Source organism: Malania oleifera, chromosome 3 (genome assembly GCF_029873635.1).
Source record: "Malania oleifera isolate guangnan ecotype guangnan chromosome 3, ASM2987363v1, whole genome shotgun sequence".
Taxonomy (NCBI): Eukaryota; Viridiplantae; Streptophyta; class Magnoliopsida; order Santalales; family Ximeniaceae; genus Malania; species Malania oleifera.
This window is the reverse complement of record NC_080419.1, coordinates 42,628,598-42,645,500: the sequence shown is the minus strand read 5'-3', so window position 1 is coordinate 42,645,500 and position 16,903 is coordinate 42,628,598.

Genomic DNA, 16,903 nt, shown 5'->3' with positions numbered 1-16,903 from the left:
CAAGAGGTTGAAGATTCTTGAAAATAATTAAAAGAAAATTTTAAAAACCCAATTCACCCCCCCTCTTGAGGCTACACTTTAACTCTCAATTGGTATCAAAGTCGTGTTATAACAAATCTTACAAAGTAGTTATATAAAGATCTATATGGCACATATAGGAGCAGCTCCCTTTGGAGAGGGTCAATCCTCAACTAGACCACCTATTTTTTCTGGACTTAATTATACTTTTTGGAAACAATGAATGAGGATTTATCTTCAAACCATGGATTGGAAAGCTTGGAAGGTTGTCACAAATGGTGACTTAATTCTTGCAAAACTAGTAAATGGACAAGAGGTTCCAAAGGAAGAAGGAGATATGACTGAAATCGATCATAAAATGCTGCAAGTAAACCTAGTGCTATAAACGCCTTATATTGTGCACTTGACATTAATGAATTCAATAGAGTCGTGGTTTATAAAATGGAAAAGGAAATTTGAGATAAACTTGAAGTAACCTTTGAAAGAACTATAGATGTTAGGGATAGTAGAATTGACATGCTCACAAGCGAGTATGAGGCTTTCAAGATGAACTCGGATGAAACCATCACTAATATATACACTAGGTTCACACAAATAATAAATTCTTTAAATGCTTTAGGGAAAAATTATTCAACTTATGAAATGATTAGAAAAATCCTAAGAGGACTTCCTTCAATATGGGAACCTAAAGCTACAGCAATTACGGAAGGAAGAAATCTCAAAAATACATCCCTTGATGAATTGATTGGATCGCTTCTCACCTATAAGATAGCAATCAACAAAAGAAGTGGAAAATCTAAAGCCCAAGAATCCATTGCATTTCAGCCTCAAATGAAAGCTCTAACGATAAAGATGAAGAAGAGATGGATACAAATGGAATAGCCTTCATATCCAAGAAACTTGCAAAAATACTTAGAAGGAAGAAAAAATTCAAAAGAAAAATCTAGAACTCAAAATCAGATGAGTAAGAAACTAATAAGAAAGAAACAAAGAAAGAACCTCCTACATGCTATAATTGCAAGAAAGTTGGATACATTAAACCGGATTGTCCACAACTTAAGAAAGATTCCAAAAAGAAAAAGAAAAGGGCAATGAAGGCCACTACATGAGATAGTATGAGTACAAGTAGTATAGATAATGAATCAAGTGACCAAGAGGTTGATTGTTTTATGGCATGGGATAATGATGAAGAACAAAGTTCCTCATCCAAATCTGTTATTAATTCTTGTGATGACTCAATAGAAGAATCCAATGATGAAAGTATGTCTTCTTTTGAAGAACTTCAAAATGAGCTATTCAAGGTGCATAAGATTCTAGTTAATGTGACTAAAAGATATACATCATTGAAAAATAAGAATGAAGGTGTAATGAAAGAGTTGGAATCTCTAAAACATGCAGAAAGAGAAAAAGATTTAAAAATCAATAAACTAGAAAGCAAGAATAAGAAGGTGATTAAAGAACTAGAAGATCTAAAGTCCAAAAATTCTATGGATAGTGAAAAAGACTTATATATTTCTGAACTAGAAAATAAAATTACCAAGATGTCTCAAAACCAAGAAAAGCTGCAAGAAAATGGTAAAAATACTCTAGACTCAAGAATTAGTGATCTTAAGAGGAAAAATGAGGATCAAGCTAAAAAAATTTACAATTTCACTAGAGGAAAAGAGAACTTTGATAGAATGATTGGTGCACAAAGAATGTCTTTGAATAAAGAAGGTATAGGGTTCGATGGAGTTGAAAATTCAAGGAAAAAGAACCTCTATATGGGGTACCTTATGAAAGCCTCCAAAGACTATGCTAACACCTCCTCTAGTGCTTATACTCACACTACATGCTTTCTATGTAAGAAGAAAGGACACATTAAGTTTGAATATCCATTAAAGAGGAAATATGTGAAAATTAGACAAGTTTGGAGAATAAAAAAATCAACTTCTTCTAAACCATTTGGACCCAAGAAAGTATAGGTACCTAGATAAAAATTCTAGTTCACAAACTAAGGACTCCAAAGATATTAGGAATAGTCATTCCCTTTTAGAAATTAAGAAAGATACTTAATCCAATTGAATGCAAGGATATTGAACTAGTTGAAATGGAAAATCTCAAAGAAGAGTTTAAGAGCTTATTGACGGCTATAACATTGAAACAAATAAAAAAAAAATGACATTGTTGGCCAAAATCATAGGATGATTCGTTCAAGGCTTAACTTAGAAAATATTAAGATTTGGAAAGTATTATGAATTTTGGGAATTCATATGAAATCAAAAGACAGAAAATTTGAAGCAAATTGAGCTTATTGCACAAGTATTTTGATTAAGAAAAGATATTTGAGCAAAATGAGAGGTATTTAAGCGAAAGAGAGATATTTGAGAATGAGAGATACTTGAGCAACATGAGAACAATTTGAGCAAAATTGTAGCACAATGCACAAATGATAATAATCTGCTCTATGATTATATGATATGCTGATATGCTACATACTTACGTGCTAAATGTTGATATTCTGATATGCATATGTGGTGAGACATTAATGATATGATAATATGAACTAAATACTGAGCTATGTGAAAATTAAGGAGTTGTCCCAAGAGGGGGGGTGAATTGGGTTATTAAAATTTCTTTTAAATCTTTTTATAAATTATTTGGCCTCTTGTTAATTTCTCAAATGCACAACAAGATATTAATTACTTAATCAATCCACAATCCAACACTTCAACACAAGAAGTAAACAAAACAATCAACCAACCAACATATTCAACCACAAAATACCAAATCAAGATGTAATAAGCAGTTACTTGGTAACTCTCGGCTTTTGTTTGTAGCCCAGTGTATATGTTTGTTTCAAGCCCTGTATTGATGGCTTTTATTTCTCAATGCGAAACACAACACTCTTTCCAAGAACTTGAACTTTAAGTAAACTTTCAGTTAATAAGTTTTGGATGTTAATCAATCAATGTACTCCCTTACGGTTTCCGCAATTTGTATTGATCAACTAACAAACTTCCTTTTGGTTTCCGCAAATCCCAAAATCAAATTAATCTTTAGTTTATTTAATATCCAATCCAAGTAGTGTATATGATTCAAAAATTAAAGTTCAACCACATAGTTAATATTTGCTGGAAATGAAAGAGAGTAAGGAAAGAGAGTGACACCATGTTTTTTACAAGGTTCGGCTTATCCCCAGCCTACATCCTCCTCTTTGGCCAATTACCACCAAAGGATTCCACTATGTCATTCCTTTCTGGGCGGAACAAACATTTTACAAGCGATACACCATGCTTAAACACTCCTTAAGTAGGCTAGAGTTGCGCCTCTCCAAGTGATACCCCACACTCGATCACTCCGTCAATAGGCTAGAGTAGTGCCTCTCCAAACGATGCCCTACGCTCGGTCCAACAATCCAACAACCTAAAATCATCAAAGAACTGCAAAAGAAAAGAAACAATATGATGTACAAATACACTCTCACAATAGAGTTGATTAGTACAATTTAAATTGATATACTTCAATCAAAATCACAGTATGGAAAAATGAAGCTCAAGAAGATATTACCAAGGTTCTTTCTTAGTTGTAAAACTCAGTTAAGAACACAAGAACCGTGGCCTTTAATTCAATAAAATCTCAGTAGTGAAACTTAGAAATTGATTGCACAAAAGAGCTTTGAGAAAATTGGGAGATTTTAGAACAAAAAAGCTTGATTGCTGTATTTTCTTGGTGTAATTAATCCTTAGCCTTGGGGGTTATTTATAGGCAAGAAATCAAGTCTATTTCATGTTCCCCAAGTGACTTGGAGTGTTTTTCAAATTAATAGAAAGTTTTGAGCACAAGAAATACGAATTTGAATTTAAAAGCTTTTTTAAAAAATACGTCTATGAACAGTGTTCAGAAGACTAAAGTGTTGGGTTCAGTCTTTTGAAGTACTTTAAAATATTGAAAAAATTCAGTCTGGAAACAGGGTCAAAAGACTGTAGTGGAGTTTAGTCTTCTAAGGTGCTGCTGCCTCTTTAGGATTTCTCCAACAAATTCATCAGTAGACTGAACTAGTTTTTCAGTCTTTTGAAGAAATTTTTCAATAGACTAACTTCAGTCTTCTGAGCAGATAAAAACTTTGGTTTGCTGACAACTTTGACTCCCCTTTAGTATTTTAGCCATAACTTTTTCTATGTAACTCCAAATTATACATTTTTTATATCAATAGAAATTTAAGAAAAAATACCACAACTTTTATGTTAAACACCTTTTAAAATAAGGAGTTTTTGCTAGAGAAAAATACACATCAATGCGGATATAGAAAAAATAATAGCATTTGGAAAATCCTATTTTTGGTGCTTTTCATTCCAAAAATAATTTTAACCTTTTGAAATAATTTTTGACCTTATAAAAATATTTTCCAAGTATTTTAAAAGGTATCTAGGTCCAAAAAATTAACCTGAGAGTTTCATGCATCCATATTGAAATTGTTTGAAGTACTTATATAAAGACTTCTTAAGACTTTGACATTCTAAGCACTTAAGTCATCATGCTTGCTTTTCTTTGGCTCTCTTACTTTGTCTTTCTTTGGCTCCATCTTGTATTCAAGTTTTAATATACTTTAAGAATTTTAGCAAGTCCTCTTTAACATTCATGCTCTCATAATCTTCAAACTTTATTAGATCATCTTTGAATCCGTGTCTTGACTCTTTAAGCTTCATTTGTTCATCTTTCTTTGAAGTATAAGTTTTGAATGATCCTTATGAGCATTTGACCTTGTATTCACATACTTGAATCTCGAAATATCATCACTTAACCAAATATGTTAAGTTCATCTTATTTGTTATCATCAGAATAAGATTTTAAACCTTGTAAGCTTAAATTTCCCCCTTTTTGATGATGACAAATAAGGAGCAAAAAATTGAGTAAGCCTTAAAAAGGCTTCCCCTTACAATAAGCATCATCTTAACAATATTTGTAATATCAAGATCAATTTCAATCTTTATTAGTTTCAATATCATGCTCATATATCAAGATCATATCATTCACATCATTCAAGATCAAATCATTTTATAATTGAGCCAATATATCAACTTAAGTATGCAGTATCATGCTCAATTTTTGCCCAAAATTTCTCCCCCTTTTGACATCAATCAAAAAGAGTAAGATAAAAAAATATATAAATACTAAGGCAAAGAGCAACTATAAGTAAAAAAGTATAGATCTTGTGAAGGCTTAAAAACAGAAGCTTTGCATATATCATGCATAAAATGATAGACAATGAGTTTCCAAAGTAGCATGAGAAAATACAAAGGATTTTATTTCATAGTTTTCAATGAGTTCCATAAATCACAATATCATTATTTAACAAGTCTAACTCCCCCTGAATGAAATGTATCTTATATTCAATAGGTTTAGACTTTCATTTGTGAATTTTAAACTATGTATTCATGAAGATACCAATTTTGCTTTTAAATTTATCATGCCATGCTTCAAATGTTAATTATTTCATGTGCGTGCTTATGGATACCAATATCAAGAATAGTACCTATATCATATCAATATCATAACATGCTCATGGATACAAATATGTTGTCATTCTCAAGTATCACTTAACATACTAATAGATACCAATGATACCAATTGATTTTATAGATACAAATACTAATATCATACCATGCCAAGATTCATGCTTCATAACCATGCTTAATAATTTCATGCTCAAATTTGCAATGTATAGTGAGCCATAAGATCATTCATATATGTCAAGTCAATATCATTTCTTTGGCAATATATAGATATCATATATGTCAGCATAGGAGTATGTAGCATATCAGCATGTCATATAAGCATGGAGCATATTATTGCATTGTGCAATAATTTTGTTCAAATTGTTTCTCATGTTTCTTAAATATTTTCCATTCAACTTAACTACCTCTCATTTTGCTCAAATATCTTTTCTTAATCAAAGTTCTCATGCAATAAGCTCAATTTTGCTTTAGATTTTCTTTCTTTTGATTTCATTTCATATTGCTTTCCAAACCTTAGAAAGTTAAGCTTTGTACAAATCATCCTATGATTTTGGCCAACAATGCCATTTTTGTTTGTATTTGTTTCAATGTTATAGTTATCAATAAGCTCTTAAATTCATCTTTGAGATTTTCATTTATGAAGTTAAGATTGTAATGTATTAAATATATAGTTCCTATGACCTCAAAGGACTATTAATTTAGTTCCGTCTTCTAAATATTTTCCGAATTAGGAAACTGAACAGGCAGTAGCACTTCAGAAGACTGAAGTCCAGGATCGGTCATCTGAACCTTCAGTGCTACAGTGTTCAGTTATCTTAGCTTACAAGCTTAGTCGTCTAAAGTCTGTAAATTTTTAGAAATCTTTCTATTCTTATCCTGAAACCTTTCTAAATTACGTCCCTACTGTGCTTTATCAAATTATTAGGCTTCAAGCATCTTTTTAGCATTGCCTATATAGCATCCTTGTTCTTTGAAGATATGTTTAACAAGAGATGTTTCTTTAATTCTGCAAACTTGTTTAATTTTCACACCCTTCCTCTTTAATGGACATTTAAACTTTATATGTCCTTTCTTCTTACATAGGAAGTATATAGTGTGAGTGTAGGCATTTGAAGAGGTGCTAGCATAATTTTTGGAGGCTTTTGCAAAGTACTCCATATAGAGGTTCTTTTTCTTTATATTTTCAACTCCATTGAATTTTATGCCTTCTTTATTCGAAGACACTCTTTGTGCACCAATTATTCTATCAAAGTTTTCTTTTCCTTTAGTGAAATTGTAAATTATTTTAGCTTAATCCTCATTTTTCCTCTTAAGATCACTGATTTCAAAGTCTTGAGTATTTTTACCCTTTTCTTGCAGTTTTTCTTGATTTTGAGGCATCTTAGTAATTTTATTTTCTAGTTCAGAAATATATAAGTCCTTTTCATTATCCATGGAAGTTTTGGACTTAAGATCTTCTAGTTCTTTTATTACCTTCTCATTCTTGCTTTCTAGTCTATGGATTTTTAAAATCTTTTTCACTTTCAGCAAGCTTTAAAGATTCCAGCTCTTTCATAACTCCTTCATTCTTGTTTTTCAATGATGCGTATCATTTATTCACATTAACTAAGATCTTATGTACCTTAAATAATTCATTTTGAAGTTCTTCATAAGAAGCCATACTTTCATCATCAGAATCATTCGATGAATCATTACAAGACTCAATAATTGATTTGGATGAGGAGCTTTCCTCATTGTCCCATGCCATATAGCAAGCAACCTCTTGGTCACTTGATTCGTTATCGTAACTACTTGTACTCATATTGTCTCAAGTAGTGGCTTTCATTGCCTTTTTCTTTTTCTTTTTGGAATTTTTCTTAAGTTTTGGACAATCCGGTTTTAGGTATCCTACTTTCTTGCAATTATAGCATGTAGGTGGTTCTTTCTTTGTTTCTTTCTTATTAGTTTCTTCCTCATATTATTTTGAGTTCTGGATTTTTCTTTTGAATTTATTCTTTCTTCTTAGTATTCTTGCAAGTTTCTTGGATATGAAGGCTATTTCATCTATATCCATCTCTTCTTCATCTTCATTACTAGAGTTTTCTTTTGATGCTTTAAAAGCAATTGATTTTTGGGCTTTAGTTTTTCCACTTCTTTCATTCATGGACATTTCATACGTGAGAAGGGATCCTATGAGTTCATCTAGTGAGGTGTTTTTAAGATTTCTTCCTTCCGTTATAGCTGTGGCTTTTGGTTCCCATATTGAAGGAAGTCCTCTAAGGATTTTTCGGATCATCTCATAAGTTGAATAATTTTTCCCTAAGGCATTAAGGGAGTTTATGATATGTGTAAACCTTGTATACATATTTGTTATGGTTATGGGTTCATCTTGAAAGCCTCATACTCGCTTGTGAGCATGTCAATTCTTCTATCTCTAACATCTATAGTCCCTTTATAGTTTACTTCTAATTTGTCCCAAATTTCTTTGGCTGACATACAAGCCATGACCCTATTAAATTCATTAACATCTAAGGCACAATATAGTGCATTCATGGCACTTTAATTTACTTGCTTCATTTTGTAATCCATGTCAGTCAAATCTTTTTCTTCTTCAGGGATTTCTTTGCCATCTACGGTTTTAGTAGGAATGTAGTCTCCATATGTGACAACCTTCCATGCTTTCCAATCCATGGTATGAATATAAATTATCATTCTTTGCTTTCAAAATGTATAATTAATACCACAAAAGATGGGAGGCCTAGTTGAGGATTAGCCTCTCCAAAGGGAGCTACTCCTAGGTATGCCATACAGATCTTTATGTAACTACTAGTTAGGATTTGCTACAACCTGACTTTGATACCAATTGAAAGTTAAGGATTTGTCCCAAGAGGGGGGGTGAATTGGGTTATTATAATTTCTTTAAAATATTTTTATGAATTCTTTGACCTCTTGTTAATTTCTCAAATACACAGCAAGATCTTAATAACTTAATCAATCCACAATCCAACACTTCAACGCAACAAGTAAACAAAACAATCAACCAACCAAAGTATTCAACCACAAAATACCAAATCAAGATATAATAAGTAGCTACTTAGTAATTCTCAGCTTTTGTCTGTAGCGCTGGGTATATGTTTGATTCAAGCTCTATATTGATGGATTTTATTTCTCAATGTGAAACACAACACTCTTTCCAAGAACTTGAACTTTAAATAAACTTTTAGTTAATAAGTCTTGGATGTTAATCAATCAACTTACTCCCTTACGATTTCTGCAATTTGTATTGATCAACTAATGTACTTCCTTTCAGTTTCTGCAAATCCCAAAATCAAATTAATCTTTAGTTTATTTAATATCCAATCCACGTAGTGTATATGATTCAAAAATTAAAGTTCAACTAAACAATTAATATTTGCTGGAAATTAATGAGAGTAAGGAAAGAGAGTGACACCATGTTTTTTATGAGGTTCAGCTTATCCCCAGCCTACGTCCTCACCTTTGGCCCATACCACCAAAGGATTCCACTATTCCATTCCTTTCGGAGTGAACCAAACCTTTTACAAGCGATATGCCACGCTTAAACACTCCTTATGTAGGCTAGAGTTGCCCCTCTCCAAGTGATACCCCAAACTCGGTCACTCCTTCAATAAGCTAGAGCAGACCCAGATGGACCATTACATATCAGTTTATAGAGCACGGTACCATAGCTATACAGTGGAGAGAGTGCAACCACACATCTTAGATAAAGTGTGGTATTTTATAGTCAATTGTTCCATTAGAGAGATTGCAAACTCCTTGGTAATCTGATCTAGGTGGAGGGGAGAGATTGCAGTGCTCCCTAAACAGACCCACATTAAGGGGTCAATTGTACCTCAGCGAAGTTATAGTTGACTTATCCTGGAGGGCTGACCAGGATTAAATCTCGCCTACGGGCCGCACAACCCTGTCATGTAGGGATTTGAATCATGACATATAGTTATCCATCCAGGGAAGTTTTTCACCGCTATTATATATGTACAAAGAATAATAGAGATACTTATAGTTATTAAAAGTATTTTCAATAGAAAGTTCAGTAACAGATGTATTTTAAGAATGCATGGGTGTGAGTTACACTGTATATTATTGTTTACATGTTATTTTAGATTCAGTTATTTATAGTATATATATATATATATATATATATATATATGTATATATATATATATATATATATGTATAGTTTATACGGAAACTCATATGCCACACACTGGTAATAGCATATTTCGTCTTACTGAGTGTTGTCTCATCCCAATAATTTAACATTTTTCAAGTGATCCAACTAGATGAGTAAACCAGGCTCATAAATAGAGGAGATATCTATTCTGCTATGTTTATAGGGTAAGTAGATTTTGGGAGAGATGTATTTTTGTATAGATCCTAAGGGATCTGGTATTTGAAACTAGAGTGATGTATATAAGTGGTAAGGAATTCTAGTATTGTGTTTCTAGTTGTACACTTTATGTTTTCCACTGCCTAGGTATATAAATATGTTACAGGATATCAGAGAACATGTTATTTCTTCCAGTCAGCATTATTATTATTATTGAAACAAAAATGGCATGAAAAATCAAGTTATTACAATTTTGTATTAGAGCCTAGGTTGCTAGGTTCTATAAACTCTAGAGTATAGGGGAAAATTTTACCAAAATATAGGAATTGAATTTTGAGAAGAATAAAACAGATTAGTGAGTTACTGTTAGGAAATTAGGATAAGAATTTAGGGCTCTCTTCTGCAGTCTAGAAGCAGGCCTTCCTATGGCCACTCAAATGGAGAACTCGGGTCCTTCAACCAATGCTTTACCAGAGGAGGTCTTCAAGGACCGTACAACCTTTCTGATGTGCAGGATCCTCCTTAGAGGCAAGCACAGAGCATACTCGGTGCCATGTCATGATCATCAAAGGAACCCATTATAGTTTCGTTAAACTAGAGGTTTGCCTTGCGCCAGTACCGTGACTTGGCAGGTTACGGGTATCCACTGTAAAGATATCTCTTATAATATCATGAAAGATATTACAAGCTCATAGAAGTGGAAGATAGAAGCCCTTTGGACAAATAGTCTTTAGGGGAAAAGTGAGTTTAGAAGGCCATGGATAAGATAAGAACACAAAGAGGAAATTTTATTTCTAAAACTCTAATTGCGTTATCGTTCTGTTCTACCTTACAAAAGGGAAGGCAGTCCCTTATATAGAGGTCTGAGACCCCAAAGCTTACACGCTAAGCAAACATCTTACAGACAGTTGATAAAGACATAAAGTAGACGACGACATAAAGTTAATTAGTTAAAGACTTTAGCGACAAGTGACATTTGACACAATTAAAAGGTGACAGCACATGGATGGCTGCATTTGTGCGGGAGTGACCCACCACCTTTAATTATGTAACAACTTTTGACTCAAAGCCGATAACTTTTGACTTATACACAAACTTATTACATAAGTAGACATAAAGCGACCCACCATTATGGACTTTTTTGACAATAATACATAAAGTAAACAACATGTGGGGCTAGATGTGATGTGACGAAGAGAGGTTGAGGTTGATGTAATCTTCATCCATGATCTCTCCATGGATCGGATGGTGGTAAGTTGGCTCCTTCCAAAGATAATCTTCATCAGTATCCATAGGATCTTCATCAGGGCGGTCCTTGTCAGGTGGCTTAGAAGCAGGAATCTCATCTGGAACAGCTTGGATGAGTTCAGAACAGAACTGGAGATCGTTCATTTCACAGAGGTGTTTTAACAGTGAAGGCTTGTAGTTGGGTCATGTGCTGGGGAAGTTGTACAGCGTATCCCATTCGTAGACTTGATTTTAAGACCATAAGAGGTTCCTGTTTGAATTGTAGAAATACGATCTATGCAGAATGAGGATACTGTGTACTGAAGCTACTGCTACTGGGTCCATCTTCCAAAGGTTATAATTACCCATGAGGGTAGTCAATTTCTTTCTCCAAGTGAACAGAGGATCAAACAACTGGAGGAAAGTCAAAAATAAGGATTTCTGATTGGCTGGATCATCAAGATAAGTGTACTTCTCCTGGAGTGGGAGGAATATAGCATGTACCTACAAAACAGAGATATACTATAGATACCATAATACATGAGTATTAAAGGATGATGGCTTGATGATGTAAGGATTGAGAAAAGGGTATGATGGGAAGGTTTGGTGGTGGTCTATCAGGCTAGCATAGTGGCTACAGAAGGTCTTTGCATAGAATTTGATTTTGGAGACATCAGTGATCTCTGGAGGTAATTCTAGAAGGAACTATATCTGGGTAGAGGCACCAAGGTAAAGGATATCTGGAGGTGAAGAGGAGGATGAGGCCATGAGGATAAATGGAATGGCCCGGTGTTTTGAGATAAAATAGGAAGTTTTACGAGGGTGAGATAACATGTCAGCAAGGACATTGTGATCATCTTTTATATGCTTCACGGAGAAGTCATATCTGGAAAACCAATCTTTCAGTCTGAGAATCTGCGGATCACGAAGAATCTTGTTTCGGAATTCAAGCATCTTTGGGAAGGATGAGTTGTCCATTTCAACGGTGAAGTGCTTTGATCTGACATAAAAGTCAAATTTCTGAATTCCATTTTTTACTGCAATGATTTCTTTGAAAACAATATGATAATGCTTTTGAGATTCTTTGAATTCTCCACTAGTGTGTCCACAATAGGACCTTTTGTTGTTTTTTTCTTCAAGCAGTAAGGCTCCCCAATAATGGTCATTAGCGTCTGATTGGAGGATAAGATTTCCTGTAGATGGAATAGTCAAAGGCGGTGGATCCTTTGTAGCTTTCTTGAGATTTTTGACAGCCTGTGTCTAGTCAGAGCCCCATGGGGGTGGCTTCTTTTTCAACAGCTATGACACGGTACTGGTGAATTGACTTGCACGTGGGATAAAGTCTCTGATGTAATTAATGATGCCAAGAAATTGCTGTATTTCTTTAACAGAAAGATTATCATCAGAAAATTGTAATAATTGCTCAGCAAGATGAGGACCTAGGCAGATGGTTCCATGGGATATTTCATTCCCAGAAAATCAATTTCGTGCTGTCCAATCATGCTTTTCTTTTTTGACAGCATTATCCCGTATTGTGATGCCAGCTGGTGGAAATGTTCAAGAAGGTGATGATAATCCGCAAGACTTTTAGAAAATAATAGAATATCGTCAATATAGATTAAAGTATTGTGCAGGATAGGATTGAAAATCCTGGTCATCGCCTTTTAAAATAGTGATGGTGCAATCTTTAATCCAAAGGGTAAAATAGTCCATTGGAACTGTTCATTTGGAATACAGAAAGCTGTCTTGAATCTGTCATCCGAATGAATACCAAGTTGCCAAAAAGCTCCTTTCAGATCAAATTTGGAGAATATTTCTGCCTTAGCAAGATGGATGAATTGTGTCCTGGCTTTTGGAATAGGAAATTTATCATCCCTAATAAACACATTCAATGGCTTGTAATCGATAACCAATCTTTTCTTTCCTCTAATTTTCTCTGATCTTTTTTCAACATAAAATGCTTGACATGCCCAAGAGGAATTGGTTGGTTTAATTAGACCTTGCTTTAATAAGGAATAACATTCTTCTTTGGCAAGCTTAAGGTCTGATCGAGACATTCCCGGATGGGTAGCTTTGGTTGGACTGATATCTCCATTAAGCTTGAAAGGAATGTGAATGAAAAAATCTGGGTTTTTCCAGAGTGGATGATCATGGATGAACTGGCCATGACTTTCTGCACACAACTTGAGGAGTTTATTTGAATGGGCTGGAAACCTAGAGGAGAATAGGAAAGAGAATAGATTTTGTTTGTTTGGGTAAAAGGTTTAAATTCTCTTTTGTACTTAATTCTAGTGGGAAGAATCCTTAAGGATCTTGAAAGACAATAAACATCCCATCCTAATAAAACATCTTTTTGAGGAAGTGGACGACCAATGACATGAGTCCAAATGATGCAATTAGGAAGGAGTTTAATCCTAATTTTCTTTTTGGAAATCAAAGTGGTAGTAAAAATTTGATCATTTGTAGCTCTAAAGAATTGAGTATGGGAAGACCAATAATCTGATGGTAAAACTTTTGGATTAGCCATGGTCTTATGGGATCCCGTATCAATGTATGCAACAGCAGGTATGGGTTTACCATATTTTTCAGGGAGGAGCTGAATTTGGACATGAAGACTTATCTGAGAATCTTCAGAAGAGAAAATAGGTTAGACTTGGAATGTTTCATCTGAATGATAGTCATCCTCTGAATCAGAATTTTCTGGATCAGTAAGGACGAGAATAGTCTCTTCAGTCATATCTTCTTGTTTTGAAAGAACAGATTCAGTATCTGCATCGAGTTCTTCATTCTGTAATTGTTGGGCAAGCTTTGCAAATTTTGTCCTGTTCATAGGGCATTGTTTTGCGTAGTGGCTTTTTTTCTTGCAAATGAAACAGGGATGAGATTTGTTATGTCCTCGTCGAAACTTCTTTTTGAAGAATCTGAACTTCTTTCTTCTTTTGGGAGCTTTTCTGAAACGCTTGTCAGAACTATAGTCTTTGAAATGTTTCTTCTTTTTAGGACTACAGATGCAATCATTTTCTTTGCACTTGATCTGCAAATAAGGCTTCTTGCATTACTTTGTAAACTTATGATTCTGTTTCAACATTTTTTAGATCAACTGGTGGGTATCACATAATTTTTCAAGAGGAGAGAGTGCCAACTGATGAATTTCTCTTATTGAGATATCTCTGAGTGGTCGTGAGAGAGATGCAATCTTTCTCTGTAAATCTGGCTAGATGTCTTATGGTAAAGAATTAATGTAAACTTGTCTGAGATTATCATCATTAAATCCACCAAGAAGATAATATCGCCTGGACATTCTTTGATAGTGAAAATCAAGATCTTTTCTTTTTAAGGAGCAGCATCTCATTTCAAAATACTCTTGTCTAACTTCATTAGCATGAGTATCTGGATCTCCAATAAATTCTCAATAAAGCGTTCCCAAAGCATAGAAGGGAGTCTGGGATTTAATGAATGTCACCTGTCTATATTCACCAAAACTTTGAAACCAGTCTCTTAAAGTTCCATTAAATCTAGATGTGAATTCGATGAGAACTATTTCTAAGGTATTCCCTGGCTTGGAAAGCTGAAGGTCAATCCAAGCACCAAACATAACTAAAGGAAAGTTTCCTAATGATTCAGGAAACTTCAAATTGGATTCGCAAAGAGAGAGCTTCTCTGCATGCTCTCTCTCCTCAAGTCCCTCCTTCGCCACCTCTCCCTCTCTTCTCAATTTCTCAGCACATATTTGGTCAATCGAAAAACGGAAAATACTGCTGAGTTCCATTCTCTATCACCTACATTTCTACCAGAGTAGATTTGTCATAGGAGCGATGTAGGCACCACTCCTAGGGAAAAGTATACTCCATCTCTTTCCTTAATTTCTCCTTAAATCTCCAGCCAAATCGACGATCGAACACCACTATAGGGTCCTAATCTTGATCGCCAACATTTTGGCTAGAGCAAATTTTTAATTTGGCAATCTTAGGCACCACTCCAAAGTGAGAGTGGGATTTAGGGAATTGAGCAAATTGGTTATTTTTGGGGGTTTATTTGTTTATTTGGAGTTTATGGACTTAAGAAATTTTAAAATAGTATTTTATTTGAGGTTAAATTGATTGAGCTAGGGTTATTGAATTCAGGGTTCAGGTGAGCGTTGCGGGTATGGTTTCAGGATCTTTGTAGGCGTAGTTCAGGAAACTAGGTAAGGGAATAGATTAAGTCGGTTATTTTTAGAAATTTATTTATTGAATATACATTATTTAATTTCAAGAATTTATTTATGAATTAATTAGTTTGGGAAAATACTGGCGTTGAATTGAGTAAAACGTGATTTCATATTTAATGTTATTTTGTCAGTAAAATGTTATTTTCAAGATAGATAATACGATATAGTAATACTCACTTGTGTGGCATGAGTATAAATGATTTTACTACAGATTTGTAATATGACAAAATGTTTTATATTTTTACGGAATAAGCATAATGTGACAATAGTTTTAAAGTTAATTATCAGTATAGAAATTAATATATGTTCCAGCATATTATGATATAATAACCGGCGCAGTTGCCGAGATATGTTAGTCGGCGCAAATGTCGATATGTTAGTTGGCGCAAATGCCAAGATATGACAGCCGGCGTAGATGCCGAGATCAGTTTTATTAAGATGATATGATTCAGAAATTATGAAATAACGGTTTTATTTAGAGTTACGTAAAAGCCAGGTTTTATTACAAAAATATAAAAATGTTATTTACGAACAAATATATTATGTGAAATGTATTATATAATAGCAGGAACCCGATTGGTTACTTACATTAAGAGCACGGTACCATAGCTAGCTAGTCAGATCGGTGTAGTAGGTATACCCACTGAGTGCCGACCCCAATGGTTTTGACGGTGTAGTAGGTTAGGTGGACCAGATTGGGTATAGTTGACAGTGCAACCATACTAGTAAGGAAGTGTGGGTCAGTGGCCAACTAGCCCTGAAGTGAGTCGGTGTAGTAGGATACCCATTGTGTTACTGATCTGCTAGAAGTGAGTGCGGTGTAGTAAGATGGGCAGGTCAAGTTGGGTGGGTAATCATGGATAGTATGTTATGTTTGACTTAACCTGGTAGGCCAGCTAGGTTAGATCCAGCCTTCGGGCTGCACAACCCAGATCATGAGGGATGGAGTCATGATACACAGACATCCAAGGTATGATTTCAGTATTATATAGATTTAACAGAAGATTTCAATATTATGTAAATTCATTATGAGTATGATTATAAGTACAAATTTTCCATGTATTATCAACTACAACTTAAGTAATACTACAATGAAATTATTTGCAGTATATGTTTATTATATGAAAAAATCACGTTGCCACACACTGATATTACTCTATTTCCTTTACTGAGAGGTGTCTCACCCTAGAATTACAAATATTTCAGGAAACCCCGACAAACAAGTGGAGCGAGCACCGTAACTTAGGAGTTCGTTGGTTTTACCTAGTAGCAGGGTAAGTAAATGAGTCAGGGACATGACGGATTTTTGGGGTTTATATATTCATATGTAGAGATAGTGAAACTCTGGTTATTGTATATATGTTAAGCATGTTATAGTTTCGATGCTTATGTAAATCCCCGGTACCTATAGGTTCGGGTTGACTTTAACTATAGATTATGGTGTCATAGTATTATTAGAGTAATAATATTTTATGAAAAAAAAAATGGTTCAAAAATCAGGGCGTTACACATAAACTGTTCAAAAAATCATACTATAATTATATGGTTCCTATACTCAAAAATAACTAATTCAAATCTAATAAAAAGCTTGGTATAATTTAT